The 8,975-nt window shown below is 42.8% G+C and overlaps 1 non-coding gene across 1 annotated transcript; it reads left to right on the forward strand.

Annotated features, from left to right (window-relative positions):
* Positions 1 to 6,689: 6,689 nt before the first annotated feature.
* Trnas-gga lies at positions 6,690 to 6,773 on the forward strand. Its single transcript is given in 2 exon segments — positions 6,690 to 6,729; positions 6,739 to 6,773. It is a non-coding gene; the product is annotated as a tRNA-Ser (tRNA).
* The last annotated feature ends 2,202 nt before the right edge of the window (positions 6,774 to 8,975 follow it).

An 8,975-nucleotide genomic window follows, 5' to 3' on the forward strand; every position in this document is an offset into this window, starting at 1 on the left:
TCTACCGCCATCTGTATACCTGTATAAGCTGTCTAAAAAAGTTCAAATGTGTGTGAAATCTTATGGGACTTCCCTGCTAAGGTCATCAGTTGTTAAGCTTACACACTACTTAACCTAAATTATCCTAAGGACAAACACACACACCCATGCCCGAGGGAGGACTCGAACCTCCACTGGGACCAGCCATACAGTCCAGTATGAGCTGTCTCACGACTTTTTTGTCACCCTGTATAGATTCTTGTGAAACTCTTATTTCATTCACATTTAATTTCCAGTTGTTCTCACTCCAGGCAAATGCCGGGATGGTTCCTCTGAAAGGGCACGGCCGACTTCCTTCCCAATCCTTCCCTAATCCGATGAGACCGATGACCACGCTGTCTGATCTCCTTCCCCAAACCAACCAACCAACCATCCAGTTGTTCAGCACGATACTGAATACAATTTCGTCTGTGGTAGAAGCTGTTTGATATCCTCGAATACAGACAGGTACATTTAAATCAAGTCGCCCATCCATTAAATACCTAAAATTGGGTACCCTTCACCGACAACAGGTTAATTTACACTGAAAATGAACTGTTGTAAACAAAGCATTTTATCATCATACGATATTTCGCGTCTATTTCAACCAAACACACACGCTGCTGACCGTTAAAATTGCAACACTATAATCGTGGCACACAACAAACTTGAGTTGGTTAGATATGCAGCCGGCCGGTGTGGCCGACCGGTTCTAGGCGCTTCAGTCTCGAACAGCGCGACTGCTACGGTCGCAGGTTCGAATCCTGCTTCGGTCATGGATGTGTGTGATGTCCTCAGGTTAGTTAGCTTTAAGTAGTTCTAAGTTATAGGGGACTGATGACCTCAGATGTTAAGTCCCATAGCGCTCAGAGCCATTTGAACCATTTCATTTTTGTATGCAAATGACTGTCATGTCAGCACATCTGCACAGACTGATGGAGTAGTGATATCGACATTCTGTGCAATTTATAACGGAAAAAGGCAATACTGACCTTACGACTTACCTTAGAAGAAAGATTAAGGGAAGGCAAATCTACGTTTCTACCATTTGTAGATTTAGAGAAAGCTTTTGACAATGTTGACTGGAATATTCTCTTTCAAATTCTAAAGGTGGCAGGGGTAAAATACAGGGAGCGAAAGGCTATTTACAATTTGTACAGAAACCAGATGAAAGTTATAAGAGTGGAGGAACACGAAAGGTAAGCAGTGGTTGGGAAGTGAGTGAGACAGGGTTGAGGTCTCTCCCCGATGTTTTTCAACCTGTATAATGAGCAAGCATTAAAGGAAACAAAAGAAATATTCGAAGTAAGTATTAAAATCCATGGAGAAGAAATAAAAACTTTGAGGTTCGCCGATGACATTGTAATTCTGTCAGGGACAGCAAAGGACTTGGAAGATCAGTTGAACGGAATGAACCGTGTCTTGAATGGAGGATATGAGATGATTATCAACAAAAGCAAAACGAGGATAATGGAATGTATTCGAATTAAGTTGGGTGATGCTGAGGGAATTAGATTAGGAAATGAGACACTTAAAATGGTAAAGGAGTTTTGCTATTTGTGTAGCAAAATAACTGATGATGGTCGAAGTAGAGATGATATAAAATGTAGAGTGGCAATGGCAAGGAAAACGTTTCTGAATAAGAGCAATTTGTTAACATCGAGTATAGATTTAAGTGTCAGGAAGTCGTTTCTGAAAGTATTTGTACGGAGTGTAGCCATGTATGGTATTGAGACACGGACGATAAATAGTTTGGACAAGAAGAGAATAGTAGCTTTCGAAATGTGGTGCTATAGAAGAATGCTGAAGATTAGATGGGTAGATCACATAACTAATGAGGAGGTATTGAATAGAACTGGGGAGAAGAGGACCTTGTGGCACAGCTTGAAAGAAGAAGGGACCGGTTGGTAGGGCTTGTTCTGAGGCATCAGGGGATCACAAATTTAGCATTGGAGGGCAGCGTGGAGGGTAAAAATCGTAGAGGGAGACCAAGAGATGAATACACTAAACAGATTCAGAAGGATGTAGGTTGCAGTAGGTACTGGGAGATGAGGAGGCTTGCACAGGATAGAGTAGCATTGAGCGCTGCATCAAATCAGTCTCTGGACTGAAGACCACAACAACAACAATAACGAAAAATTACACAGTGAGATTTTTCATTCAATGATCGCATTTCGGTATTGATTGTTCATGAGAAGATTGTTCCGCGTTTCGTGTAAGATCTAGAAACATCTACCGGCACATTTTGGAATTTGATAACGACAAGATTTCTGTGGATCGGGACACTGACATCTCATTCCATGATATCACTACCACCGCTGGACGGGGTATGACTGTCATGGGAACGTGGAAATTATGGATTCAAAAATGGCTCTGAGCACTATGGGACTCAACTGCTGAGGTCATTAGTCCCCTAGAACTTAGAACTAGTTAAACCTAACTAACCTAAGGACATCACAAATATCCATGCCCGAGGCAGGATTCGAACCTGCAACCGTAGCGGTCTTGCAGTTCCAGACTGCAGCGCCTTTAACCGCACGGCCACTTCGGCCGGCTATGGATTCAGAAGGACCACTCAAAGACCCTACACTGTCAGGGCATGACAGAAAGATTTATCGAGCATCTTCGTCTTTTTGCTGCGTGTTGACTGACTCATAAGATTTCCGGAGTGAGCAGCTAAAATCCATTTCTTGAACGGGTGCTTCGGCCGTATATCATCCTGCCATGTTCCGAGATATCCACCGGACTGAGGGTACAGCTACTAAGTTCAAACTCTGAAACAAGATGGTCCGTCAAACACGAATTGGTGTTCCCCAAGCCTGAGGTCTAGAAGATCCACGTGATACTGCTCCGGTCACAAGGTCAGGAATGTAAGCGACGCTGTTCTGTCTTCAGAAGAATCACCTTACAATGTGTATCCCATGAACAGTTAATGTACTGATGCCATAAAAATGTCAAGGGGTACCACATTCACGGATGGGGTGGAAGTTGTGTCAGCTACGTACCTTCTTAACGATCTTATGGGACGTGAGTGGAGGACCACTCCTGTGGAGCGGCCTGGGCTGGAAGTCAGGGGAGGCGGATCTGCATGCGGATCAGCGCCATCTCTGGCTCCCTCCCCCCTCATAAGGGGCTGCGCGCACGGCGCCTCATCAATCAAGGGAGACACTGCAGGCTCCGAGGCGCTCTGCGGAATATAATGGATGGTGACGCCGCCATTCCATTTCCCTGGCCGAAAAAACACGGCGTCCCAGTAACTCTGAAGAAGCTACCGACTTCCCTTGGCCTATCAACCATGCAACGTGTGCTTGCAAAATCATGGAATACGTGTTTCGTTCTTTTTTTTTTTATGCTATCAACTTGAGGTGAGCTGGACTGCTTATACGAGCCGGACTGACAACCGCCACTGTTTACACCATGGGTGTACAAACTTTTAGCTCACCTGGGCCAGATCTGAAGACGGGCCGCACATAATATACTTACCACGAACAATAACTGTTGAGAAGAAAAGAACCATTGGAGGTACATATTTACCTCATTTAAGTAATTTATAACAAATTACTTTATGATTCAGAACCATCGGTGGTACATACTTAACTCATTTAAGTAATTCACAATTTATTAATTTATGATTATTTAATCTAAAAATGTAAGACAGAATTAATGCGAAATTTTGTGTATGAGATTTCATTTATAATTTAGTATAGTTTATAAGTAACTACAAATCATAGCATTAATGTAACATGTAATGTTGAATTTGCGAAACTAATGTATAATACCAGATTTCAGCAATGTGGTTGCAATTCTCAGGGTGTTATAAAGATTGTCATCTGAAGTTTCTGTTCCATTCTTACTCTTTGTGTGCTTTACTCTTCATAATAAGTTGTAACACCATAATTAATTATGTAAATATTTTGTACTGATTAATTCTGTTTAATGTCAAGTATGTATTTTTTTACTATGTAATGTCTCTGACCCATTGCAATTATGTGAAAAGTTGTGTAAAATGTTTTCTCTTTACCATTTAAATTCTTTGTATTTATTGTAGAGAAGTAGTATTTATTTATGGTTACTTTGTTGACTTATAAATGTGTTTAAATGTTGGGATTTTATTAAAAATGTTTGTTTACAACTACGTACAAGCTGGTTCATAGCTAGGGATTTGCATTGTATAAAATGAAAAGCAACAGTACTTCCCATTTGTAACAGAAGTGAGTTGGCGCATGCCAAAAGATGTTTGGCAAGGGCTAAAAGGTATCCTGTATGTAAAAAACGACTGAAAATAAGTGATTGTTGGTGTCGCTTAATTCTGAATGCAACAAGGTGTATAGAAATACTGTGTTTTTCATTGACATCAAGGGAGGTAGTTAGTATTGTACTTATGAAAACCTCCATAATATTTGATTTGTTCCTAATTCAAAGCTTTTGTGCTTCAAAAATTAACTGCATTTAATTCTGTCAGTGAAAATTACTGGTTGTGGTAATGACAAAAGGAAGCGAGTTATTTTGAGGTTAGTTACAATAAAATGCATTTAAAGTCATACTTGAGAACCTGTACGAAAAATCACTGGCATAAACTGTTTTAAAAGTCCTGCAAGGTGAGTGAAATTAGTGAAACAATGATACAAAAATTTGCATCTTAGGAATTGTCTCAGAAAATTGTGTTTAATTAGCTTGATGATATTGGACAGTTTAAGAGTCCTCAGTTTTGAGTCGTTTAAAATGAATAAACATGCTTGAATAATGAATATATTAATTGCAGTTGAATTTAAATTTGAGTTTTGTGTACATTGTGTGATGAAAACTGGAAGGCCAGCTTGAGATTTCCCATGAACAATTTTGTTTATTGAAGGTGAAGTTACTGTAATTGCCCTTACCCATAAAAATAGAAACAATATACTTCTTAATGAATGTAAAAATCCTATTGCAAGCGACTTTCAATTATATTTGTACTATTTGGAAAGTAACTGTTGAAATAGGACTAAGTCCATGTCGAATTTCTGGTTTAGTACTGACTTTCTTAACTTTTGGTGATCACATAATTCATGTATAACAAAGTAATTACTATTGAAAAGAAATTAGCCGTTAACGGTTTCTGTTGAACTTGCACATGCTATTTATAACTGCTGGCATCACTGTACCACTTGTCTGGTTATGGTAGAGATTCATTGCACTTCTCTGGGAAAGAAGTAATGGTAGCTTTCCTTTAGCAAAAGTCAATACATATGCTTTAAAAGTAATGCTTCACATTACTGTGCCTAATTAGGCTGGCGACGGTATTTTATTTCATTTAAGTATATTAAGTTACTTAAGCAATTTCCCAAATTTCAATCTTTAGCTTTCTGGTTTCTACAGTTATATTAAATTCAGATTCGATAATCCAAATCCATTAGGTAACTCACGGTCAGTTGACTTAAATCCTACCAGAGGGTAACATTTACTGCTACGTAATACCACATTTGGTTATACACGTTGTGCCAGTGTAACAAGCGGAGCAATATAGTGATGTATTTGGTTTTTCCCGCTACAGTACTATCTGTTATACAGGCTTCCTTGTGACAGGACTAAAATCTCGTCGTCACTAGGTAAGCTGCATAATGATATAACTGACGTTGTGGTAGTGTTATAAAGTGTTTAGAAACATGCATGCTTCCAAACAAAGATGAGATAGGGAACGCATGACTCTGCAGCAAGGGATATTAGCGTCCAAGCAGGTATGATTTGTAAAGTCCAACGAAGATACACCATCAGATTTTTCTTTTTCTCAGTGGTCAGACAGCTACTCTATGCATTACATCTGAAAAATTTGCGGTTATGTCTTTAAATATACACTCCTGGAAATGGAAAAAAGAACACATTGACACCAGTGTGTCAGACCCACCATACTTGCTCCGGACACTGCGAGAGGGCTGTACAAGCAATGATCACACGCACGGCACAGCGGACACACCAGGAACCGCGGTGTTGGCCGTCGAATGGCGCTAGCTGCGCAGCATTTGTGCACCGCCGCCGTCCGTGTCAGCCAGTTTGCCGTGGCATACGGAGCTCCATCGCAGTCTTTAACACCGGTAGCATGCCGCGACAGCGTGGACGTGAACCGTATGTGCAGTTGACGGACTTTGAGCGAGGGCGTATAGTGGGCATGCGGGAGGCCGGGTGGACGCACCGCCGAATTGCTCAACACGTGGGGCGTGAGGTCTCCACAGTACATCGATGTTGTCGCCAGTGGTCGGCGGAAGGTGCACGTGCCCGTCGACCTGGGACCGGACCGCAGCGACGCACGGATGCACGCCAAGACCGTAGGATCCTACGCAGTGCCGTAGGGGACCGCACCGCCACTTCCCAGCAAATTAGGGACACTGTTGCTCCTGGGGTATCGGCGAGGACCATTCGCAACCGTCTCCATGAAGCTGGGCTACGGTCCCGCACACCGTTAGGCCATCTTCCGCTCACGCCCCAACATCGTGCAGCCCGCCTCCAGTGGTGTCGCGACAGGCGTGAATGGAGGGACGAATGGAGACGTGTCGTCTTCAGCGATGAGAGTCGCTTCTGCCTTGGTGCCAGTGATGGTCGTATGCGTGTTTGGCGCCGTGCAGGTGAGCGCCACAGTCAGGACTGCATACGACCGAGGCACACAGGGCCAACACCCGGCATCATGGTGTGGGGAGCCGGCCTGAGTGGCCGAGCGGTTAAAGGCGCTACAGTCTGGAACCGCACGACCGCTACGGTCGCAGGTTCGAATCCTGCCTCGGGCATGGATGTGTGTGATGTCCTTAGGTTAGTTAGGTTTAATTAGTTCTAAGTTCTAGGGGACTTATGACCATAGCAGTTGAGTCCCATAGTGCTCAGAGCCATGGTGTGGGGAGCGATCTCCTACACTGGCCGTACACCACTGCTGATCGTCGAGGGGACACTGAATAGTGCTCGGTACATCCAAACCGTCATCGAACCCATCGTTCTACCATTCCCAGACCGGCAAGGGAACTTGCTGTTCCAACAGGACAATGCACGTCCGCATGTATCCCGTGCCACCCAACGTGCTCTAGAAGGTGTAAGTCAACTACCCTGGCCAGCAAGATCTCCGGATCTGTCCCCCATTCAGCATGTTTGGGACTGGATGAAGCGTCGTCTCACGCGGTCTGCACGTCCAGCACGAACGCTGGTCCAACTGAGGCGCCAGGTGGAAATGGCATGGCAAGCCGTTCCACAGGACTACATCCAGCATCTCTACGATCGTCTCCATGGGAGAATAGCAGCCTGCATTGCTGCGAAAGGTGGATATACACTGTACTAGTGCCGACATTGTGCATGCTCTGTTGCCTGTGTCTATGTGCCTGTGGTTCTGTCAGTGTGATCATGTGATGTATCTGACCCCAGGAATGTGTCAATAAAGTTTCCCCTTCCTGGGACAATGAATTCACGGTGTTCCTATTTCAATTTCCAGGAGTGTATATTGTTTGTAACAGGTGCCACTTAAACAGAATTTTGATTTTTTTTAAAACCTGATATGGATTCTCCAATTCTAGGATCAGATCAATAACTATGCCTGTGTCTTTCATACCGTCCTTTGGACAATGGTTGGGCAATGTGGGAAAATGAAAAAAAAAAAAAAAATAACTGTTTGCGTTTAAGTGCGGTTACCATAATTTCAGTTTCGTTTGGAACGCGTTTATTGTTTGAAGCATTGTACTGATAATTACGTATCTGCCTCAAAGACACTTACTTAAGTCCCCTGAATGTGCAGGCAAATCTACAAAAAGTACTAAATCTGTCTCCCAGTGAGCATCGTCAAGTTCCGGCATAGATTTTGCATTTGGTGTCATGAACGATTTGGTTTCCTTAACTATACTGGAAAATCTTTTTAAATTTCTGGAATAGGCAATTATTCAGTCCCACAGTTGTGCAGAAATAACACAGAATTTCGTGGCATTTCCATAAATTAATTATGCGTTTCTAAATCTCAAGTTTCGCAGTTGCAACGGAATTGGCCATAAGATAATAGATCAGCGCGTCTGACGGACATGAATTAGACGTTCCTTATCGTTGAACATAAAATGCTGTTTATTAAGACTCAATAAGGTACACTGGACTGGAGCACAATTACATCGGACGTTATTCCAGTAAAGGTCGGGCAACGGCTGTCTTTAGCCAGCGATATCGCTCTCTGTGCTGGTTACGGGTGAAGTCACGATGACTATAATCCCACAGCACGCATGCAAGAACACACACACAAATTCTCTCTCCCTCTCTCTCTCTCTCACACACACACACAACACACACACACACACACACACACACACACACACATTTAAGCGGTCTTCTCGGACGCAAATTTCATAATAATAAGAGGAGGTTCAATAAAAATGACTATTTAGTGGTATCTGATTAAAGAAATACAGATGCTCAAGTTTTAGTTCAGATGTTAGGAAAGAAAGATAAGACTTATTATGCTTTAGCATGTGTCAGAGTTTTATTGTCGCTGGATTACCAATAAAGCGACTACTTAACAGCAAAATACCTAACACATCAATTACGCCAATTTTCGGCCAGTGCACCCCATGGCCAATGGCAGAGCATACATTTGTTACCCCAGGGTTGAATTCAGAAGGACTACAGTAGCAGTTCTTAGGCTAGGCACAGAGATTAACAACTTCTGCAATATTTTTAATCAGCAACAGAAGGACTATTGTTTAGTGGTTTTTCATTTACACAGCAGGTCGTTCATACCGAATCTTCGGAGTCTGAAACGACTGGCTAGAACATTACAATATACCTTCTACCTATTTTGATTGCTTCCTACGCCATCACGTGACAATGCAGTCGGCAAAAATCGGAAGCTTTCGCTCAAACAGAAAATTTGCTCCAGCATCCCGCAACAGCTTGTCGAAGTACTAGCAAGAGCTTCTTTTGTAGAGCACGAGCGAGCTATGCACTTTGAATATCTGCCTACCTCGGTG

The sequence above is a fragment of the Schistocerca piceifrons genome, chromosome 4 (assembly GCF_021461385.2).
Source record: "Schistocerca piceifrons isolate TAMUIC-IGC-003096 chromosome 4, iqSchPice1.1, whole genome shotgun sequence".
Classification (NCBI taxonomy): Eukaryota; Metazoa; Arthropoda; class Insecta; order Orthoptera; family Acrididae; genus Schistocerca; species Schistocerca piceifrons.